The sequence below is a fragment of the Podarcis bocagei genome, assembly GCF_964188305.1.
Source record: "Podarcis bocagei genome assembly, chromosome: 4".
Lineage (NCBI taxonomy): Eukaryota > Metazoa > Chordata > Lepidosauria > Squamata > Lacertidae > Podarcis > Podarcis bocagei.
Genome location: NC_138128.1, coordinates 35897541 through 35922149, shown reverse-complemented (window position 1 = coordinate 35922149; position 24609 = coordinate 35897541). Strand labels below are relative to the sequence as shown.

The 24609-nt window shown below is 43.8% G+C and overlaps 1 protein-coding gene across 2 annotated transcripts in view; it reads right to left on the bottom strand.

Annotated features, from left to right (window-relative positions):
• Positions 1–22118, bottom strand: part of CAB39 (calcium binding protein 39) — a 53976-nt gene extending 31858 nt beyond the window's left edge. The window contains exon 1 of one of the 2 annotated variants that reach the window (XM_081192717.1): positions 21920–22118. The gene's annotated coding sequence lies outside the window, so the exon portion shown is untranslated. Of the gene's footprint in view, positions 1–21240; positions 21263–21919 lie in introns of those variants that run through there. The other variant, XM_081192719.1, reaches the window with a different exon arrangement.
• Between the last annotated feature and the right edge of the window lie 2491 nt (positions 22119–24609).

Here is a 24609-nt window from a genome sequence, read left to right as displayed (position 1 = left end):
CAAGGACTTCCACAGTGGAATTGCTACTTGTCCTCTTGGAACAGGAGACCCTACAGTCACCTTCATGCATTATACCTTCCCTGTGTGGAAGTGACAATGTCAGAGAGAAGCCACATCACAGAGTGAGCCTACATATGCAGAGCAGGCTCTATGTACCTCGGGTTACATACACTTCAGGTTACAGACTCCGCTAACCCAGAAATAGTGCTTCAGGTTAAGAACTTTGCTTCAGGATAAGAACAGGAATTGTGCTCCGGCGGCGCGGCGGCAGCAGGAGGCCCCATTAGCTAAAGTGGTCTTCAGGTTAAGAACAGTTTCAGGTTAAGAACGGACCTACGGAATGAATTAAGTACTTAACCCGAGTCACCACTGTACAAACATTACCTCAATATGTGGTACGGTGGCAGGTGTGACCCTGCTTCTTAATTGTGAGAAGGTGATAGATTTATGTCCCCAACCCAGTCCGAGATTGCTTTTCAAACTCTCCATTTTAAGGCAGCCTGTCATGTTACATGAGGACTGCTACCTGAGAAATAGAAAACCCAAAGAACATTTGACTATGCATAACTACTTGTGCATGTCTTTGAATGCTGGTTACGATTTTTAAAGTTCTGTCACTAGGAGGGCCCCTTTCATCCTTTAAAAAATAGGGATGTGGCCCTTGGTCTTCCAAGTGTGCAAACTACAATTCCCATCATCCCTTACCATTAGCTGTGCTGGCTGGGGCTGATGCATACTGGAGTCATAACAATATCTGGAGGGCCACAGGCTCCCCATCCCTGCTTAAACACGCTAGCATGACAGCAATATATTCAAGATTGCCAGCAACAGCCTTGGTTGGATTCAGTACTTTTTTCAGGAATGACTCACCCAGTAATTGAAGTCAGAGGAGCTAGTGTGATCACAGTGAAACATGTGATTTAAGCCTTTGCAGGATCATGGCTTTACTGCAGTACATAATAAAGCAACTCAGTTATACTGAAACCCGTTGTGGTGTAGTGGTTAAGAGCAGTAGTCTCGTAATCTGGGGAACCAGGTTCGCGTCTCCGCTCCTCCACATGCAGCTGCTGGGTGACCTTGGGCCAGTCACACTTCTCTGAAGTCTCTCAGCCCCACTCACCTCTCAGAGTGTTTGTTGAGGGGGAGGAAGGGAAAGGAGATTGTTAGCCGCTTTGAGACTCCTTAAAGGGAGTGAAAGGCGGGATATCAAATCCAATCCAAACTCTACTCCCATACAACATTATTTAAATTAGCTCCCAATGAAATATTAGCTCAGAGTATTTTTTTTTAATGCAGTGGACAATGGCATACTGGAAAAAGTACTGTTAATCTCAGGAATTGTTGGTGATTGTATTCACAAGACTATGGCATTTGACTGCATAAACCCCACTTTGCAACCCATATTCTAGGTAACAATGAAACAGAAAACTAACTCCCATTCAGCATTGCTAGTTCTAACATTTTTCATTTCTAAACATTTTTACACCTGAAGTGTAAGTACACAGTGTGAATAATTCTTAGTGCCGGGCTAAATTTTAAATAATCTGTCCCCAACTGCTTTATTTTTAGTTCTAAGGATGACATTGTGGGAAGCAACTCATTACATTCCATCTAAACAAAATAATACAGTTAAATCTAAACCTAGAATCCTTTCTCCAAGCCCAGTAGAATGGTTAAAAGAAGATTCAAGTAATTATTATAAAATGGAAACACGGCATACAAATAAATTACCAACAACTAAATTCACAGGAAACTTTAACATAACAATTACTTCCACTTGAGAGCTTCTATTTTCTAAAGCATTATTCTTGTAATAGTATGTACACAGGACTGTGGACTCCGTCACATGCTGACAGCCACAGGTGAGAGCTCAGTGCAGGGTGGGGACCAAAGGTGAAAAACTATCCCAGAAGGAGCACAACGTGTCCCCTAACACCCCATATACTGGCTAAACCAAGGTGAAGGTTGCAGATGGGTCTCAAACCCTTGGTGAGTTAGGAACTTCCCCTGAATGTGAAGATAGAGTGGGTACAATGGTCAAGGATGCAGTTACAGCATATGCTGTAGAGGGAAATGAGGGGCAGATGGGGCTCGTCAACCTGGAAAGGTAGTCCATCTAGGAGAAGAAAAACTCTTGATCCTAAACCTCCGCTTCCTTGCAGGATATCTTCAGGAGAAGAAAAAGCTAAGGAGCAAACCCAACACAAATCTAAGTGGAGTCCCTAAGACAGTTGGATGGTGCCTTGTGCACCTCCTTCTGGAACTCCTGCAGCCAATCTGGTGCCAAACGATTGCTCTGCTTTCCCTTGGACCACAGTGAGGCCAGGGGGGGGGGGTCTTGTCATCCACACACACTGCCATGGCTTGTGTCCCAAGGAGGTCACTTTGGTGCTACTAACACAGTGGTTTGACTTCACCCTGGAGACGTTCTCTACTGTCTCTCGAAACAGACTTAGTATAAATAAGAGAGTAGCAGTCCCCATTACACTCCCATCTGGTCATCTGCAAGATCCTGACAAATAAGATGCTTTCCCCTTGCTGTATGATTTTACAAGAAGCAAGTTCAGGTGCCAAAATTGTTTGATCAGCTTTGTTGCCAAAATGAACCAATCTGTGTATCTGAAGAAGTGTGCATGCACACAAAAGCTTATACCAAGAACAAACTTAGTTGGTCTCTAAGGTGCTACTGGACAATTTTTTTATATATATTTCGTGCCACAAAAGTGTTAAACTGCAGCTGTGATATGCAATTCCTTCAAATAATCAATAGTATATATTCAGGGGACTACAAATGGGCTTGCCACTGATGAACAGTTTTACTTCTGGCGAGTTTCATCTCACACTTATCCAGCCTGGAAAAGAGCAAAGACCTCATACTAACTTCATAATGAATCTGAGAACTTGCTGGTTTTCCACCTATCAGCTTAGGACGGGGGGAGAAAGCAGCACTTGCCTCACGGCTGCACTGAGCTGCACAGGCACTTCAAGCATTCCCCAAACTCACAACTGAGACCCATCATTCCCCTTGGGAGCCACACAAAATTTGTGGACCTTTGTATGTATTTACAGTAAGTGACCAGGTGAGGAAATGTGGATTGGCAGCACTCGCACTGTTGCCAACACGTAATGACTGATCACCGAAGTGGTGATCAAAGTTAAAACAAAGTGGCACTGCTGAAGAAAAATGCACGCACAACACCACTGAACAAGTACAGCAGCTACTCATCCAGCTTCAAATGTTAAGCTGGCAGATGGTGATGCTGACACAATGATGGTATTCAGTGCCTTTGAGATTGCTGGTCATGGTAATCATGTGGCCATTGTTGGCGAGGATACAGACCCACTTGCATTGTTTTGCATGCAGTTAACACATGCAGGTCCAAAACAAGGAACTTTCCTATTGAAGCCTGAAAGAAACAAAATGCCAGACTGCCATATGTAGCGTTTAATCACAAAAAATAGGAATAGGGAGAAAGTGTTCCCATTCACAGAGTGTGATACAACATCAGGAATGTTCAAATAGGCTAAGAAGGCATCTGAATTATAGAAGACTCAAAGCCATGTGATAAAATTTCTTTACTCACTGATCGCCCCCGCCCCCATGCCATATAAGATGTCGCAGTAGCTGCAAGAGTCCTTTATGTTTCATCTGTGCAAAGAAGGTGGAAATCTATGAACCACCAGATGGTGTTGGACTTCAGCTCCCATCAGTCCCAGTCAGCATGGCCAAGGGTCAGGGATGAAGGGAGCTGAAATACAGAAACACCTGGAAGGCCACAGGCTCCCTGTCCCTACTCTATGCAGTGCACAGTGAAGAGTGCTTGAATAAATTCAGAAACTGCCTAACAAGCGACTTCCAATATGTGAAGTTTGAACATAAGAAGAGTCTGCTGGATCAGGCCTAGTGGCCCATTTAGTCTAGCATCCTGTTCTCACAGTGGTCGATGCAATGCCTACGGAAAGCCTACAAGCAGGACCTGTGTGCAAAAGAACTCTCCCCTCAGTGATTTTCAACAACTGGTGTTCAGAAGCATGCTGCCTCCTAACAGTAAACAAGAAATATCCATGTTTGACATGAGAATCCTACCACAACTTCTGATAACTGCACAGCACATATTCAGGGTTCGTCTTCAAGTGCAGCTGTAATCTGTGGTGACTCTGCAACCAAGCTAGTGGAAATGCAAGTTAACGCTACTCCTGCCAACACATAAACCAGATGCTTCCAAGAAGTTCTGCTCTCAAATTCGGTAGCTCTGGGTATACTTCCCACATGTACCATAGCCTGTGGTTGTCACCAAGCATACTGTAAAGGGAATTGGGGGTTGCTTGTGCGTAGAGGGTGCGGATGCTCTAGGCAACGTTCCCTGGCTAAACCTTTCCTTGGCTGGACTGGCTGTGTCAGCCACTGGCAGAATCCGTCAGTGGGCGTTTCCTAAACTTCTTCCAACATAAAAACTCCTTGACACCAAGTCTCCGCCTAGACTCCCTGCGTGGAAGTCTTCTGCGCAGAGTGGGCGTGGCCAGCGGAGGTCCTGGACTCTCCCCGATGGTCTCTGTGGAAGAGTCCTGGAGCCCTCTCTCCGAAGTCCTTCCCTGCTCCCCTTCCTCCCAGGTGTCATGCTGATTTCCTTCCCCAAGGGAAGTGTTCTCTCTCCCTCTGCTGGTCCCTTCTCCCGCATCGTCGGGGAGCCTTACCTCCACTCTTGGCTCCGATGGCAGTTCCCTGACACATACCTACCTGATATTCTCATCAGGAAGTGTGAACTGATGTGGCACCTGTCATGCAGGAATGCAAATAATGCAAAGACTGGTGACTAACAACCATAGCTGAATTGAGCCAACTAATCTAAACTATGACAAGATCACTTTGACCTTGCTAGAAGTTACAGAGCCATAATTTTCTACATCAAATGATAGCCTAACCCTCATTTGATGGCATCAAATTCATGTGCTGGGCACAGAACAAAATTGGCCATTTGAACAGTGGAAAGATAACCATATATCAAAGATTATATTGTTTAGGACATAGTTATTTATGTAATAAAATCTGCCATTTGTGAATTACCATCTTTTGCATTGAATCTGCTTTGGCTTTTATAGCATTTGTAGTTAGAGCAGCTTCTAGTCTACTTTTACTTGACCAGTGAATATGACATTTCGGAACAGAAAAAAAAATGTATGAACTAAGGATATAACAAATACTTGACACAAATGTAATATCATGGGCGTAATGGTGGAAGCACCATTTAGTTTCAATGGGATTTTAGTATAAGAACATTTTGTGGCATATATGTTAAGTCATCAGCTGTATAAAAATTACGTGCATAATCTGACCCTAAGTTTGAATAGGTCTATTGTACTATTATGACTCAATATCTTATCACAACTTCTCCCATATGTTTTTCAATCTTCACAAAATGGTATACACATTCATATGATCTTATCAAATTCTTCACACAACTAATTAAAAGGAGACTGCCAACTACAAGTTTCAAACTCAATATCTTAATTGGCTCAAAATGTAAACTGAATGAAACTGTAGAAAATAATATTTTAAAGTAATCCAATAACTAATACTTAAAGGACAACTAAATTGAAATACATAATATACTGATAATACTGGACTTGGGATGACCAAAAAAATCTCTTCAAAAAACATTACTAGATGGTAGCTTGAGAGCTGTAGACCTACTTCAAAATGTGAAGTTGAAAACTATGAACAAATCAAAAATATGGATTATTAACTTTTAATGCCTCAAACTTGTCTGAACTATGAAGATCTTGCAGAGGTACATTAAGAGGCTGTCCATAAGATGGTGGTTCTCTGGAATTCTTTCCCTAAGGAACTATACCATGTCAATCTCTCCTCGGGTTCTGAATGCAAGTAAAAATAATTTCTCAGGTTTAAACATTAATTCACAGTGCAAGTCTACTCAGAATTAAGCACCATTAAGTTCAATACGACTTACTCCTAGGTAAGCGTACATAGTGCAGTGAACTAGATGATCACATTCTAATCTAGAGCAAATGGGGGTGTTAAACTTCTTAATTATACATGTGTATTTCATTAGGTTGTGTTTAGTACTTCAACCACTACAGAGTAAAAAATAGCTTTGAGAGGCAGACTATAAAAAAATTGATGTTTGTTTATTTTTTACTTAAGAACTAAGGATTCAGACATGAAGGCTCTAGCACAAATTGCAACCAAACCATTACTGCTAGAACCAGTTGTGGAATAATCATTAATCATTTAACCAGGCCATTGACAAATCTGAGTTTGTTTCTACTGAAAGAAGTTAACTGATAGATACTGGTCCTTTCTTTGGTTGAAGAGTAGTCCCAATGACAGATATAGCCCATTCTAACTGTAAAGAGAGTTCAGATCGTGCCCAAGTCCAGAACTCATTTTACCAGCTAAAAAGACCAACCAGCAGAAATATTCACAAATATTCCTTTGCACTGGACATGGACTAGGAAACATTTGCCGAAATCTTACATGCTTTTCGGTTTTGTTTTTTGGTGATGGAATTGCAAGCAGGTGCAATTCACTGATAACTTGCAAGTTCTTCCAGTTACACAACATTTCTAACTAATCTGAGAGCAAAATGGGGATTGGTGCCAATAAAAAAAGGAGAATCTGAAATTCAGGGGAAAATGGGTACTCAGGCACGGAACAAATCTTAGAACTGTTAGGATCACTTCACAGCCTTATTTTTATGCTTTTTGTTCCCCCCACTTCCCTTATCATCTAAAATAATTTTTTACATCTCTCTTCCTGCCCCGCCTCTGTTCCCACATGACACGTAAGCTGTCCTCACTTGGGAAACCTGTATATCTCACAACAGGGAGTGATGCAAAAGTTCTATTTTGGATGATACAGTCAAGCATCAAGAACAGAAAGCATGAGACACTAGTCCAAAGCAACTCAGAAATATAGGACTGCAAGATCACAGAACTGGAATGCGCCACAAGGTGAACTGTAACTTAAGGCATAGAGTCCTTTTTTATCTTTCCCCAAAGGCAAAAGGGACTGTAACACTTCTGCATAAAGTGGAAGCTGAGAGAAGCACGCTCCTGCCACATGCACCTAAGCTTGTGCATCTTGATTTATTTATATCAAAACAACAAAAACACATAGTAAAATGGCAGAATTAATCTTAAAAGCAGAACTAGTGACATGATGCGATAAAAACTTATGTTGCCTATAACAATTTATATTTGCATTCTCATCCAGCAAACATCAGCAGCAAAATGTGCGCCCGTGTGTGTCTTTAAAAAAGGCTTCTTTCTAACAAAATAAATAACACCTGCATTTACTAATATTGTATAGCGTGTTGCCGCTTTGTTTTTGCCACTGCTACTGTTGCAGAAGCCTTGGCATTTGGAATCCATATTTACAAATACAGTGGTAACTCAGTTTAAGAACAGCCCTGTTTACGAACGATTCGGGTTACAAACTTCCGCAAAACCGGAGGCTTACCTCAGTCTACAAACTTTACCTCGGTCTAAGAACAGAAACCTAATGGTGGGAGGGCACTGGCAGTGGGAGGCCTCATTAGGGAAAGCGCACCTGAACGGTTTCGGTTTAAGAACGGACTTCTGGAACAGAGTAAGATCATAAACCGAGGTATCACTGTAAAGCAATCTCCTCTATGCTTTCAACTCACCTATCCTTCAAAATCTTCCAAATCTCCAGCTGTTTTTGGAGTAGCAGGTGGTGTGCTAAGCAAAGTATTATAAGGTACAAGCACAGAATACCAGCTTTGGAAGGTTATTTTTTCATCTAGAAAAAAATGTATGCATAAGACATGTACGTAAATGAGACTACTGTACTTTACAGAGTCCTTAGCAAACAACAAGCAACAATTTGGATCCTGAACCAGTAAGAGACTACTTTCATTTTGTTTGATATATCAGATTTACAGTCTGGGAAAGGGATTAGACCTGGCACAGCCAATTAATGCTCAAGTGGCAGCTACGGTCACAACTTATTCTATCAGTTTCATCTGATAAGAAGGGATGTGGCCAGTTTACCAACCACCACCCATACATGTGTAACCTTAGAAGCTGAGTGTATTCTATGCGGGGCTGTCATCCTGTTCAGAAGCTTCAACATGCCCAAGGTAAGGACAAATCAACACATTCAGCTCCAGCCTGTAAAAGCCATTCACTTTCTTTGTCTGTGGCATGCAAGAATCAACGCTAGGCAACTCAGGAAGCTTTTGTAAATTAAGTTTCTCTCCCCCTACCCACCCCACCACTGATATGACACAGACAAGCAGCACAAGCATATATTGGCAGACAAGGAAGTAATCTGTGGGATAATGACATTTGCAGTACAGCATTCAACTTACGGAAATTACATGTGCCAATTTGGTTCCCAGCACTATCAAGGAACTAGCTCTGATCTTTCAAATGCTGCATAGCATAGGTCTCACTCAGTAAGATCAGAAGCAAGGGGGATCTAGAAGATCGAGTCAGGTGAACTCAAGGTGTGTTACGCAGTGTGTGGTAATTTCTGAATGAAAAATTCTACAGAATGAGGCACATTCTTATAAATATACATATTTTATCTCTGCCATTCTACACTTGCAATTTGGGTTAGCAGCACCCATTACACAGCTGGAAGAGGTGTGCAGAGGCTGCAGAAAGAACTGTGTGCTGAGGGAGCCCTTTTGGACATTCGTCCTCCTGGGAAACACTTTAAGGCCAATGTAGCCTGGAACTGGGTGTTTGAAATGAAGCTGGTTTGACTGCTGAACGAGACATGGCAGTGGGCAGTCTAAGGAAGCTTCTTCAGGTATCTGCCCATAAAAGTAAGTCCTGCCATGGGTGACACATCACCACCTCCAAGGAGTCATCCCTTGGAGGAGTAATGCGGGCAGGGGTGCCAACCCCTCTCAATTTCTAACCACCATGATGAGGCTCAACCCTAGGGTGAGAGACAACGACTACTACTACTATTACTACTACTACTATTTAATTTATTGCCCACCGTTTACACCAAGGTCCAAGGGCAGGTAAAACATTAAAGCACAACATTAAAAACAGTTTAAAACAACTTATAATTACAGAGAATCCTAAAAACATACACTTTAAGTGTCAAAAGCCAGGGCAAAAAGGTGCATCTTCAGCATTCACCAGAAGCTGCATAATGAAGGTACCAGATGCCTTGGCCAACACAAATTAACACCTGACAGTTGTTCACTTGGAAGAAAAAGCAAAGATGCACTTGGCCAATGAAGGTTAAGCATTCACATTAATGAATTGTAGAAAGTGCACATTAAAAAAATCATTCAAGCTTTGAAATGGGATTCTTCTATAACATGACTACTCAAGTTATCCCATTCACAGGAAAAAGCATTCCAGAGTCCCCAAATAGTAGAATTAATGGTCTAACACTTACTGTCTTCAATTCCCAAAATCCCTTTTAGAATATATTAGTAAAACTGCCTCAATAAAATTAGAAATTGAACTCCCCTGGGGCAGAAAAGATGGAATGTTATCTAGAAATTGAAATACTTTGCAAGTTCCTAAGACATTCTTCCAACCCTATTAACTACAGAGAAGAGGCAGTTTCCCACTGACATGCCTGATATCAGAAATATTGTGGAAAGGAAGTACAATATGTAGTTTCATAATAATTTGAATTCTCCCAAGTGGTTATTGTGTAACGGCAAAGGAAACAGAACTTAAAACAAACAAGAAAAATGAGTTAGTTTTTTGGTTTGTTTTCTTTCAGATTATGGATGTGCCATGAAGATCTAATGGAGCTACATGTCAGGGTTGGGGAGGGATGCAAGAAGAAAAGTTTCCTTGTAACTGCTGAGGTCAGAGTCCAACTAAATAGGTAAATGCAAATTGATCTTTCTCTGCGTTCAGGGAGCAAAAGGACAACTTGGGAGTCTTTGGTGCCAAAGAAGATGCCACAAATTCCACATTGTTTCAAGTATTTGTTATTTTTAAAAGTCTATGTGCCAGAATTAGACAGGTTGCTTCAAAAGTACCCCCTGTCGTTGAGTTACACAGTGCATCTTTCATGTTTTGGACATGAGGCAGAATTTCTCAGCTTCCTTAGACATCCTGGAGCCAGATGTCTAAACTGCAAACACTGCTCATTTCAAAGCAAAGAAATACACACTGCCATCCCAACAACACATCACTGCTTTAGTTATGTCACACTGCCTTATAATTCAGCATTTTTCTCACTACCTATGGCAAACAATTGACTCTAGGCTACAGATGTATCTACACTGATATCACAATTACTGACACCATAAATTAAGCCATTGCCATGTGTGTTACAGAAGTGCTGACATCCCCACTGTGGCTCCACTGCCACCCCATGCTTGACAGGCACCTTGAACAGCCCCTCAGGAGGGGAGTAGGTAAAAACATTGTTGTTGTTGTTGTTGTTGTTGTTGTTGTTGTTGTTGTTGTTGTTGTTGGCGGCATCTGTCTGTCTTGAACGTAACAGCAGAAGAATAGATACAGGCGAGCAGAGCAATTGGTGGACAATAGCTCCAAGTCTGTTGCCAAGCTGAATACTATAGTCATTAGTTTTCAGTATTCAGAACTACTATATTATCAATATCCAGGCCAACCAACACATTAGAGAAGTTGCTCAAATGGCTTATAACACAATGATATGGTACAACTCAGGATCACTCAGACATGTAACCAACTACAGGGCAGTTTCCAAATGAGTATTCTGACTGGGCAAACTGGCATTCCACTACACTGGCCATATAGGCTTTCAGTGGCACTATACTGTATACAGAAATACTAGTGCAAAATGTAAAAATGGATCAAAACACAATATCCACTGGGGGGGGGGTTCTTTAAAAATATTACATTCTGAAGCAAAATATGTGGCCCTCCAGACTACAGCTTCCATCAGCTCCAGGTAGCATGGCCAATGGCTGGAGATGATGGGTCCAAAGGTTCTCCATTTCTGTTAAGATTTATGTACAGTGGACGCTCAGGTTGCAAACATGATCTGCGCAGGAGGCACATTCGAAACCCCCAGCGCCGTGTCTGCGCACGCTCGGGTCGCAATTCGGCGCTTCTCCGCATTCACGAGCATTGAAACCCAGAAGTAACCCATTCCGGCACTTCCGGGTTCGGCACGGTGCGCAACCTGAAACGCCTGTAACCTGAGGTATGACTGTATTTCAAAGGACAATCCCTGTCAGCCCAGAAAGTAAGTCCTATTGAACTTACTATTGGGGTCAGATTGCAGCCTGAATCTCTTCACTCATCCCAGTCTCTCTCTTCACTACAGATAATCTACCTCGTTTCTTAAAACACCTGTACAGCATCAAAGACACACAAGAGAGATTATTTATTATGGTATGATACAGTGCTCTAACAGCAGCAAAATAATGTGGATGTATGTCATATGACACAAAGAATGGATGACCAACCTGCAGGACAAGTAGCACAGGCAAGACCAAGTTTGTGACACTCAGAGATAAGGAGGGCCCTTGGGCTTGGCTATGTTGTGCTGCTGCTGTTCCACAGTCTAATAATCTACAGAGAAAAAGTCACTTGTGACTAGAGACGGTATCAACCATGTAATTACCAGGCTCAAATTATGAATTTTCCCAGGTTCAGGTGCAAGATAAATTGAATGCTGTTTTGCTAAGAAATTTTTCTGCAGTTCAGAATGGAAGGTTCTGCACATGTGCAGAGTGCTTCTTGAGACTTTTTTTAAAAAAAGTGTAGCAGCCTTAAGAATCAGTTAAGAACTCTTGGGGAAAGGAATCCCCTCTACTCCTCTCCCAGTAGTTCTAAAACAGTGTTTCCCAACCTTTTTTGGGCAAAGGCACACTTGTTTGATGAAAAAAATCTCGAGGCACACCACCATTACAGCCCCGTGACGTCAGCGCGCAGCGTCACTTGAGCTCCTTCTCCTGCTCGTTCAGGGCCGCAGTGGCGTAGCGTGGGTTGTCAGCACCCGGGGCAATGCAAGTAATTTGCGCCCCCTAACCCGTGGATTTGCGCCCCCTAACACTAACCCCCAGATGTTGCGCCCGGTGTGGCCGGCCCCCCCTGCACCCCCCACGCTAGGCCACTGATCCATAGCTAAAAGCAGAAGTCGACAAATGTGTCCTGTTTTTTGCTCTTCAAAATATGGCAACCCGAAGACCCCCAGGGACCGTCCAACCAGCCTAGGAAGTGTGCTCTGGTCGCGGGGGAGGAGACACGAGGCATTGCCATCCACACCTGGAATTGAGGAGGAGCTGGAAAGGTCCTTTGGTTTCACACCCAGGACCCATTTTTTCTCTCTTCTTTTGAGAAAGGGGTGGGAAACGGGATTTGGAGGGCGCATGTGTGCGCGTAGCTGAGCTCCAGTTGCTCTGGGCATTTCTGGACAGCACCGGTAGCGTCTCTCCTAACCCCTCCCCACCCCGGTCTCCAGCCCCCCCCCCCCGCCCAAAGGCTTCCCCCTACCTGGCCAAAGTTCCACCCGAAGCTGGAGATGCGGTTCGTGCTGCCCACGAAGAGGACGCCAAACTCGGAGAGGACGGATTCCTTGCGCTCAGCGCAGCTAGCCGCTCAGGGGCCCGGGGCGGCGCGCGCGTCCTGCAACCAGGGGCGAGTGCCATGGGGGTGAGCCATGGCAGGGCGCGCTGCGTGGAGCCTCGCTGCAGCCTCCCCCTCAGCTGTAGGGAGGCTGAGGCGGTGGGCAGAGGCCAGAGCGGAGCTTGCGGGCAGTTCGCCCGCAGACGCATGGCTCAGGCACGCTGCAGGCGCCGAGGTGTGGCGCCCAGTGCCCCCCGCCTCGCCTAGCTACCAGTGGCATAGGAAGGGGTCTGCGGTGGGTGCGGGGCTGAAAGGACAGACAAGGCTCCAGCAACCACCCCCACCGCCAAGTCCGCCGGTCCTGCAATCCCTTGCACGCTGACTTGGAAGTACAGTGGTACCTCGGGTTACATACGCTTCAGGTTACAGACTCCGCTAACCCGGGGCGCTGCTGCTGCTGCTGCTGCCGCCGCCGCTCCCGGCAGGCATGGGCCCAGCTGAGGCGGCGGCGGCTGTTGTGGTGGTGGCGGCGATAGCGGGCGGAGGAGGGGGCGGTGGCGGGGCCGAGGTGGCCGGCGGCGGCGGGGGAGGCGGCGGCGGGTGGAGCAGGAGGGCGGCCGAGGCCGGTGAGGGAGTAGGGTTGCCCAGGGCTTGAGGAGCCGTCGCCGGGAGTTGCTGCTGCTGTTGCTGCTGCTGCTGCCCGGACATGCCGGCCTCCTCCTCGTCCGCTGTCTCGCGCTCCTCCCTTTTGCGCGCGCTGCCCCGCCGCCGCCCCATTGGCCGGGTCCTGTCAGCTGATCCTGTGTTATTTCCTGTGGGTGTGTGAGAGGGGAGAATGGAGAGAGAAACCTCGGCACCACCACCGCGGAGCCGCCCCCGGCTCGACGCGGATCCTCGCCGCCGCCGCCCCGCCTCTCGCCGCCCGACTCGCCCGCCTCCCTCCCACGGCACACCATGCAATCTCTCGCGGCACACTAGTGTGCCGCGGAACACCGGTTGGGAAACACTGTTCTAAAACATACCTGCATTAGTGATGCTGCAATGCTTAATAGATTAATTTGTAAGATTAATCAAAGGTCTTTCAACAGACTAAAAAAGTACTTCTGATTAGCAAGGCTGAATATCAGATGATAACTCCATTATTTCTGACCTCAGATATGTTTTACTCTTGTGCAAGTTTAACCAATGAATAGGCTGAAACCCATAAGATTAAGTCATTAAATTTCTTTAATTGGGGCACAGCCCAAATCTATACATTTGTTTTCAACATCAATTACTTTACCTCCTGGAAAGAGTAAGTTAAATTTTGCTTTTCATGGTGCAATATATACTTTTCTGTTACAACTTTTTAGGGGTGTCTAAAGACTGAAAAGGTCCTTTTTATGCAGAGTATTCCTGTGCATATTAGCTCAGAAGTAAATCACAGTGGAGTTTACTCCTTAGAAACTATGCTTAGTATTGCAGTCTTAGCTAGCTTATATAGAGCCCAAGTACTTTTAATGTTACATATGTTTTTGTTAAAATTATGCAGTAGGTTACAAAGCTTAATCTGCTTCCTCACATTTTAAAGCTGAAGTAGGGTATGAGAGAAAATTACATCTTGATGCCTCCAAAATACATCTTGATGCCTCCAAAATAGATCACATATGTTTGAGAAACTGCTGTAGTTATTTCTGTATGAACTAGTTGGCTGCTCCCCTTTGGGCTTAATTCTGAATCTCTTCATTTATACAACATTGGGGGACTGATTTAAGCTAGCAATATAAATCAAGATTTAAATCACCAAGTGGAAAACCTCAGCTTAAAATGTTGATGTTGGTCCAGCATTCTATTTATACTTCAGTAATGATAATAAAGAACATTGATTTACAAGTTAAATAGGACCTCTGCACTATATTTTGTTCATATTTGCTAACTAGGAGGGCACACCAACTATATACACATTTGTGAAATATTTCATTTATCGTGCATTTTAGCTTTTTAATAACTGATGCATAGCACCAAAGCCCTAGAATATTATGTATTGGTGTGTGTGCCTCTGCATGGCCCCATAGTTAAGGGATCTAGAATGGGCCACTAGATCACATGCTCCTTTCCCCCGTTCCTCCTCCAGAAAGGAAAAGAAAAACATTTCCATGCCCTTACAGCAACATTAACTTTGGTTAATTCTATCCAGATTCCCTCTTAAATGATCAGGATTTGCTTACCAGCTTCAATCTTTGGTTTCAGATCTAGCCAGTATTAACCTAATCCAGAGAAGTATTATCCTAATCCAGAGAAGTATCGGTCGGCTAGTGAGGGTAAAAGAGGAAACCTATTCCCAATAACTGTCAATAACAGCCAGTCCAATAAAAAAAAACAATTAAGATTTATGGGGTTGCATAATTTTAGTCTAGACATGACACTGAGTAGTTGAGAGATTCTTCTGACAACACTTAAATGTAGAGAATAGTCTTTTCTTTGCCTGATAATGCTCATGAGATGCAACATATTTCGATGAACTGATATACAGGCAAATGTGGCAATGCGCACATGTGCAGTCACACATTCTTTGAAGGTGTGAAAAATGGGAATTGCCTGTACTAAAATTATATTCATATCACAATGCATAAAACTAGCTTTAAAATAATGTACTACAAGTCATGGAACAAAAATTTAAATATAAGGATTTAAAAGAGAAAGTAAATATAAATATTTGTATTGTACAGTGGTACCTCGGGTTAAGTACTTAATTAGTTCCAGAGGTCCATTCTTAACCTGAAACTGTTCTTAACCTGAAGCACCACTTTAGCTAATGGAGCCTCCTGCTGCTGCTGCGCCGCCAGAGCACGATTTCTGTTCTCATCCTGAAGCAAAGTTCTTAACCTGAAGCACTATTTCTGGGTTAGCAGAGTCTGTAACCTGAAGCGTATGTAACCTGAAGTGTATGTAACCCGAGGTACCACTGCACAATGTGATTCAATTCACGTGTCCCCTGTAACACACTATTACAGTGGTGCCCCGCAAGACGAATGCCTCGCAAGACGAAAAACTCACTAGACGAAAGGGTTTTCCGTTTTTCGATGCGCTTCGCAAGACGAATTTCCCTATGGGCTTGCTTCGCAAAACGAAAAAGTCTTGCGAGTCTTGCGATTTTTTTTCCTTCCCCCCCTTTTTCTAAGCCGCTAAGCCTTTAATAGCCGCTAAACCGCTAATAGCGCTAATCGGGTTGCTTCGCAAGATGAAAAAACCGCTAGACGAAGAGACTCGCGGAACAGATTAATTTCGTCTTGCGAGGCACCACTGTAATTACTGAATGGCAATGTGCTGAAATTCAGAGCACCTGAGCCAGCCTTTGTCACCCACAGAATGTGTTATGTGCCTCTGTGACAGCAAAAACATAGCTTACTCCTGATATATTTATAATAGCATCCTATGCAAGTGGGAAACTATCCTGCTTTGCTCTGTCCCATTTTAATAGTTCACAAAGGGCTGGACTCACATAGTTGGCTGTAATTTGAATTGTTTCCAGTCTTAACCAACAGCACCTATATTAGTTTTTATGGATATTGCTGGAACTGTGGCAAAGTCCCATCCTTTTGCTCTTCTTACACAGGGCACATCTGTTAGCTACTACAACATAGCACTACTAGTCCCAAACTTACATTACTGCAGTGACTCCGAGGTTCAGACTGTAAAACAGCCCTAAATGTGCTTACTCAAACGTTTCAATAAGCCCACCCAGGACCGAAATGCCAAATTCATTAATATCCTAAGGGTTGATTGCATAAAAGAGCAACAATTTTGTTAGCACTTAATGAATGGTGGTTTCAAACTTCCAGATATACCCCCTCCATATATTTAATACCATCCCTTGGCTCTTACAGAGTGGCTTTCCAGAAGATGCAGGGGAGCAATTCTTAGGCTCCAACCTATGAATTTAAAAAAATGAAATAACTTGCCATTTCCAACTCAACTTCCTATATTCTTTTTCACATTCCGCTTTTATTGTGGTATAAATGCCAGCCTCTTTCCCACTCAAGGGAAATTTATTTTTATTAATAAATTTAAGCATGCTGCACGTGCAGCACATTAATCTACCCACACCCTCATCCATTCTGGTGCAACAACAAGATTATACAAGGTCAAACACTGAGTTTGAAATCTAATTAGAGAGGAACTTTTCAAAACTGTTCTGTTTGAGGACATGCCCCAAGGAATTCAGAGGCAATTTTAAACTTTGTATGCACATCTGCGTTTTACAGTTATAAACCAGAGAGCAACAATAGTATGGCACACCTTGCATCAGCCAGCTCTATGCAATCAAGTAAGATATTCTACTGCCAAGCTTAAAATCTCCTTCTAGGAGATAGGGGGTCACAATGGATGTTTTAAACAAAATTATTAAAAGGAGTGAGTGGTGCTATTCATAGTAAGACTGTCTTAAAATTATTTAAGGATGGTTAGGGAAACTGGCAACTATATCCTAAACATTTGCACTGGTGTGTCTGCCTGTAACTTCATACTCTGCGGCCTAGTGCTAGGGCTGCACTTGCCATATTGTATTCAACACGCTTATTTATAGATGCAGCAAATGTTGCCCGATTCTAAGAAGGAGCAGCTTAAGTATCTTAAGTAGTTGTGAAAAATAGCAATGAGTGAATTCATTACTAACTACTTAAGACAGCTTTATTTATTCTGCAATTATTTCCTGAACAAAAGATGTGTGCTGTTTTTAAAATAAGTTCTAAATGTTGCTATCTTTGATTTTCTTTTTAAAGCTCCCTCCCCCCCTTTAAAAGACAAATCAAAGAATTACTGCACAGCAGCAGGTTATTTCTGGCTCTTCTACAATTATTAATCTTGTTACAACACTAACAAGTGGGAACATAAGCAAAGAAGAAAACACACACACACACACAACTCAGGACAGCTAATTTCTGGAAAAATTCCTGAGAGGTATCAGTGTTCAGCTACGGGAGCAAAAACAGTCTTGTGACACTACATCATATGTCATCTGATCCGATGCCACAATGAATCTGTTAGGGTAGGACAGGCATAGGCAAACTCAGCCCTCCAGATGTTTTGAGACTACAATTCCCATCATCCCCAACCACTGGTCCTGTTAGCTAGGGATGGTGGGAGTTGTAGTCCCAAAACATCTGGAGGGCTGAGTTTGCTTATGCCTGGGGTAGGACATGGCCATCCAGGTATGTTTTGAACTACAACTCCCATCAGTCTTAGCCAGCAGAACCATACTGGATGGGGCTAGTGAAAGTTGCAGTTCAAAACATCTGCAAGGCACCAAGTTCTTCAATACTGTTTTAGAGTGACAGCCAACATTCAATAAGCAAACTAGTGCTCATGAAACAAAATTCCCTCTTTGCTTCCGAGACCCTCCCCATACCTGCTCCAGTGAGTCCCCTAAGAGTAGATTGGGGGGGGGGAGAGAGAGAGAGAGAGACTGCAGGGAAGTCCTGCACCAGCAGAAGTCCATTTTGGTTGCGGGCAGCTAACGTAGGATGTGACTATTAGTCTTTAAAGTGCCACAATCCTCAGTGGTGATGTTCTCTGCATCAGTGCTAGAAATGAGCCCGGATAATTTTGCACCTGGCTTACTGACCACTTGTGACCAAATGAAGATGCCTGAGCGCCAGGATGGCGCCTGACACCACCACCTGGATATGCATGCCTGGGGATCATTGGACCTTGACTGTTTTCACACACTAATATCACATCCTATAGAATTCTATCAGTTATATTTTTATCTGCACAATCAGAATGAATTTCAGGAACCAAAAAGTCATATTGAAAAATACAACTTTAGAGCTGCCTTGCCCCCAAATGGCAACTAGACATTCCATTTTGGCAAATGTAGCCTTTATTTAAGGAGCCTTTTATAGTGCCTAGCTTATATACAGTACCTGAGTTTATAACACTGCTTTGGTTGAAGGAAAGTTGATCATACAATCTTAACCATACTGGTATCTCTCTCTGTTGAAAAATGTGATTTGTGTTTCCCTACCATGCCACAAAACCTAAAGTAATGAACCATCATTACTAATACCTGCAGCAGTAGCATGTACTCTCAACATCAATGAGATCTAGTTTCAATGTGACTTGAAATTAGAATTGATTTGTCACAGGACTTGAATCTTCCAGAGTCCTTGAGCAAGTTTATAATGTCATACAAAATCAAACCTTGCTACTCCTTTTAATCAGTAGTAATGTTTGAATCATGAATAAGCTTGTGAGGATGCTACTAGGATTCTTAAAGAACTAAAACAGAAATTATTACACAGTCAGTTTAAAGGTAAAGCAATAGTTTTATTAGCACAATTTAATAGGGACCCAACATTAAAAATGTAAGCCATTTTATAATGTGAAAAATAGCTGCCTTTCCACTTTCAATGAAACACATTAGGAATCTAGACATTTCAGAGGTGGGGAATTCTTGACATAACTTCACAGAAGGTGTAGCCCTGGGTTTGAAAGTGATAATAAGAAAAACACTCTTAAGAAACCATATTTTCATGTAACACAGGAATAACCAATGAACATATAGGTTAAACTTCTTTTGAACAAAGCACAACATTTAACTGTTGTTCACTTTATAATTTGTGTATATTGGAAAACAGACATGTACAGAAACAGAACAAATAATGGTTGAGATCCAAAGGCTATCCCCTTCTAGTGGCAGCCATTCATATCCCCTGAAAAGTTGCACCAAAAGGTCATCACATTATCCAGAACAGCTTTCCATGAGGCTAGAGGGGTGTACACATAGGGATCTACAGATCCCAGCCAATGTTAAAGGAACATAATGTTGGATGTTTTTCATTTCCACTTAGCAAATTTGAGAACTTACTGAACACGTCAGACAGACATCACTTTAACATTTCAGGATCTGTACTCAAATACCACAATTACATTATTATTATTATCACTATTGGGAAACATTACAACTAGAGATGCAAAAAACTATGTCAATTGACTGATTTATAATATAATCACTTTGTGCCATAGGAGAAACACCTACTTGTTCTGCCAGACAAACACTAACAAAAATCAATGACAAAATTAATCTTCGATAATAACAAGCAACTGTTATGTGGTTCTATAATTCGCAAAGTTACTATCCTACGGATTCGCCTGAATCTTGCTGAAGTCAAAGAAATTTAAGCACCTAACTCTGTGCAGAAATGGAACCCATAAATGTAACACTAGGAGCCTATATTCCAAAGCTACAATATTACATTGTGTTCTTCCCAAAGACTGACAACATGAACCTCAACCAAGTATAAAAGATGTTCCTGATAAAATTATTTCAGCAGAGTCAAATTTAAGGCTACTATTCTCAACAGCTATGGACAACTTAATAGGACTGTGTTAAAAAACAGGTGGTTTCAAATATACCTGTTTATAACAACTGATCTGTCTGTGCAGAAACTGTTCTCTTCTGTTAAAATTCCACAGATTAAAGAAATTAGTAATTTAGTTTTTTTAAAAAAGAAGAGCCAAAAGCAACAATTTCCTCAACAATTCAGTTAAATTTTCTCCAGAGCATGAATCCCATCATTAACTGGATTATAAAAAAACATTATTCTACTATAAATATAAACCAGCCATAAGCTTGATTGATAAAAATGTATAAGAGCCCAGTGTTGGAAATGCTTTTGTCCACTCCCCAAGTAATTATAATGCACATTCAACAAGCTGACCCACCAGTGGACTGGGACCTAATCCAATGTGGGTCACAACAGGAGCACTGCTACCATGCAAATATATGGTAAAAGATTAAGAAATAGGTCCCCAAATGCATGTATATGTTAAAAGCAGACCCTGGAACTGAAAAGGTTGATGATACCTGGGCTAGAGAGTTTGAGTCATGTTCATACTCTTAAGTTGATTCATGCACTTTAAAACGAAAGAGGAAACATATTCCAAAGCCACAGGTGACCTAATGGGAGGCATCTGATGTTTCACACTTTTCCACAAGAGCATTTTACGTCTTTAAAATTTTATAGTACAACCCAATCCAGAGCACTCTTCTATAAAATGGAATCGGTTGACCCAAGTACTTTAAACCAATTTGGCTGTAGACCAGATTATGAACATGCCAACCTAAAATACTACTTCTGTCCATCATATTGGTTCATTTCTCTTATTACCATTTGGAACAGAAATGTTGACTAAAGTAGCTGCATTTTCTCCAGAAACAAATCTTATATGGGACTTTAGACCCAATGTTACTTAGCAGTATATTTTCAGAAACTCCAGGTTTACAAACTGCAAAACAGATAAAAAATATCACTCTGTGCAAAACTAAAAAAAAATTCTTTAAAAAGAAACACCCTGTATGTACAGGATACATATAGGTACATATTTTTTGCAGAGCAGCTAGCACCTTTTGTCTGAGTTTTCAAGAGGGATGCATTAGACCTGATCAAATCAGTTTACCAGAGGAAGGATAATTGCTGTATACAAAGAACCTTGTGATTCACCCTCAATCTCATTATTTACTACTGCGATATTCCGGCTTTAAAAAAAATAGGCACAGGCCTACTCATCTACTCTATTTATTAAAACAACCTAGCAACCAAGAAGCGCTAGATTGATTTATGTAGTAGCTGCATGAACGCAGACCGGGGCCCTTTGCGTACAGGGCAAGTTTGCAAGAGAAAAGCAAATACGCTTTCATTCCTGCACCACCAAGAAACCGGCTTAACTAACCTGACGACTGGCTCTGGCCGCTCAAAGCCCCAAAAGGCTGCCTTTAAGAAAATAAGAAAGAAAGGGAACGAACTAGCAGCAGTTCCGGATTCGAGGAGATCCCTCCTTTCCTCCCTCTCCCAACGCCGACGGAGGATCCCCAAGGCGAAGGAAAGTTTTCCTGGAGCCCCACAAGGACAACAATGCCGCCCCCCCCCCGAGCAGGAGCCGCCAAGGCGCCTCGCAGGGACCCCTTCGCTTCCCACCCCCGACCTCCGCCCTCCGCCCTCCCTCCCCTAACCGACTCCCGGCTCCGCGGCTACAGTCACAAAGGTCGGTGTAGCCGCGCACTTCAGCCGCGGGCGCGGAAGGTATAATAAAGGAGAGAGGAAGAAGGCGGGGCGGAGAGGGGAAGAAATCCGCCTCCATCCAGCAGGGCACGTCAGGGGCCGCCGAACCCGTGTCGAGGCATCCCGAGGACACACCCTGAGGGTCAAGCGGCCGCAGCCACCCAGCGGGGGCCGAGGAGGCCTCAAGGGCCCCGGGGCCCGAGCTCCACAGGCAGAGGACCCCCCCACCTCCTCCTCCTGGCCGCCAACGCCTCCCGCGCCCGGGAAGCCGAAGCGCCAAGGCTCCCTCGGAAAGGCCTCCTCAGGCGCCGCAACACGGCGAGCTGCGGCCCTCAAGGCCCCGGCAGTACCTTCGCTCCGCGGCGGGCCGGGTGGCTGGCAGGCAGGCAGGCAGGCGGCGGCAGCGGCGGCTACCCCCACCCAGTCGGCGTCGTGGTGGTGCTGCGGCGGCTCTCGGTGTGGGCCTCGGCCGGCGCTCCTCTCCCCGGCTGGGTTCGCCTACGGCCTTCGGCTCGCTCGGTGTCGGCCTGGCTGGCCCCTCCCCCGCCCCGCGGTCCTGGCTGCGCAGCGGCCCCTGCTCTTCCTTTCCCTGCTCGCTCGCTCTCGCTCTCCTCTTCCCTTCCCAGCCCGGCGGCGGATACTACTGACCCGACGAGCAGCTGCGGCGGAGCAGGAGAAAGCCCCGCGCCCAGCTCGGCAGGCGACTCGCGGTTGCCCCCTGCGGCCTGGCGGGATCCGCGCAGCCGACGCCGCAGCCCTCGGGCCTGCCAGGTGCCCTTCAACGCCGGCCAATGTTCTCGGAACGCGAAGGAGATCGGGGACAATGGGAGAAAGGAATGCCTCTGAGCATGGGCAGACGCCGGGGGAGGGGCGCGCGGCCTTTCCTTCGTAAATCGTAGGGCGTGGTTAAGCTATGTGAAAGCCTTTCTAGGCTCTTGACCTCATAATAATAATAATATCCCCAAAGATACATGTGCTATGCGAGATTAAAATCTGCACATGCTCTAGGTCACAGTGAGATCGCTCAACAGTTTACGGTGCTTGCTGGCTCTCTTTGCAAAGAATGCTGGATTAGGTGGGATTTTGTCAGATTTCAAAATTCTTAGCGTTTACGTAGTCGAAAGAACTCTCCCTCGCTGAACACGGCTTTATTGAACAATTTCTGTATGGGCTTAGACACCTTAGTCTAATCAGCGATTAGCAATGCTTTAACTGTTAGATCACATCTGCAGTAAAAATTAAGAAAGCAGCAGCAGATCCTGGAAATTCAGCAGCAAGTTTTAGTGACACATCTCAACCCGTCATCTTGTTTGGAAATAAATAGCAGGGCCTCTGAGCATATATAAAGAGCCTTTCCCCTGGTGTGTGCAGTCTGTTCCAATGTGAAAGTAAACCCTACTGTGTTCGATGTGTCTTACTCCCAGGTTACTTCCCTGCATTCAGTTGCAGGGAAGAGCAGATACACTTTGTGACTTGGGAGAGGTTTTCCTTCAATCCAAGACTGAAAGGACGAGGCTGGTGAGTTTCCAGATACTTAAAGTAGCATGATAGCCCTATGTTCACCAATGGTACACCCGTATTTCTATCCATCTATGGTCTCTGGACAAATCTGTTTTACAGGTTTAGTAATGCTGCAGAAACCTGTTCGGTCAGAAGTTTTAAGTTGTGTGCCTGAGGCAGTGACGGCTCTAACATAATGCCTTCCAGTCTCTGAAAAGCTATCCAGCACACAGAATGTAAGAACAGGTGTTGTATAATCGAAAGAGGCTTGGGGAAAATGAACAGGGGCTTAAAAACCTGCTGAAGCTCACACAAGGGAGTGTTTACTGGTCCAGAAGACCCCACTTCCTTTTATTTTAATAACCTACACCTATAGCTATTCCCCACCCACCCACCCAGATTTGTAAGCAATTTAATGTGCAGCAGGGAAGGACAATATAAACTGTTTTGGGGTGGTTGTTTTTTAAGCAAACCAGTCATGGTCCACAACAAATTCTATGACTGCTCACACACTGTATGTTTAAGACATATCTGCAATGTCCCCAAAGAATCCTGGGAACTGTAGTTTAACCCTCACAGAGTTAAATTCTGCTTGATTGTAAAAAACAAAACCCAAAGCAGTTAATAAACTTCACTTCCCAGTACCCTTAACTAATGGTAGTTCCCAGGATTCTTGGGTGTGTGTACTTTAAATGTGTGGTGTGTATGTAGACTGTGATATCTATAAGGAACTAGAGTTGTCTTTGTAAAGAAGGGTTACTGTATTCTTTGCAGCACATGGCTACTGTGGAACTCCTTATGAAAGCACATGAAAGGAAATTTTTTTTTTATTCTGTGTTCCCCTGCTGAGAGCTAGCAGAACTCAAAGCACATCAGGGCCAAACTAGATACATGTTTTCAAAGAGATTGCATTTCCTGCATCTGCTCAAACTGCTTTGTGCTAAATTTGGATTTGTGGGTTGTTATCATTCTCACTGTTGGCTTCTGAACACAAGGGCAAATCCCAGAGGGCATGTTCCAGCCTCTTAAATCCCACTGGTTTCAACAGGAAGGTGAACAGTGCAATGCTATACATGCCTACTTGAAAGTAAGTCCCATAGGGTTCAATGGAGCTTACTCCCAGCTAAGTGGGTATAGGGTTGCAGCAGAGTCCTATACCCAGTTCCTAGGGGAAAGTCTTTCTGAACTTCTAATTAGACATAGGATTGCATTGCTCAGCACCTGCTGTAACCTTCCCATTGAAATCAATGAGACTTTAAAAGGCTTGACACACAGAAAGCTGCCTTATAGTTAGACCATTGGTCCATCTGGCTCATTATTGTCTACACTGACTGTCAGAAGCTCATCAGGGGACATTCCCAGCCCTACCTGGAAATGGCAGGACTTGAACCTGGGATCATCTACATGCACAGCAGGCATTCTACAATGAGCTATGGCTTCACTTTGCTTGGATCATGCCTTTAAAGCCCTATACGGCCTAGGACCCTCGTACCTACGTGACCGCCTCTCCTGGTATGTCCCACAGAGGAACAAAACAAAA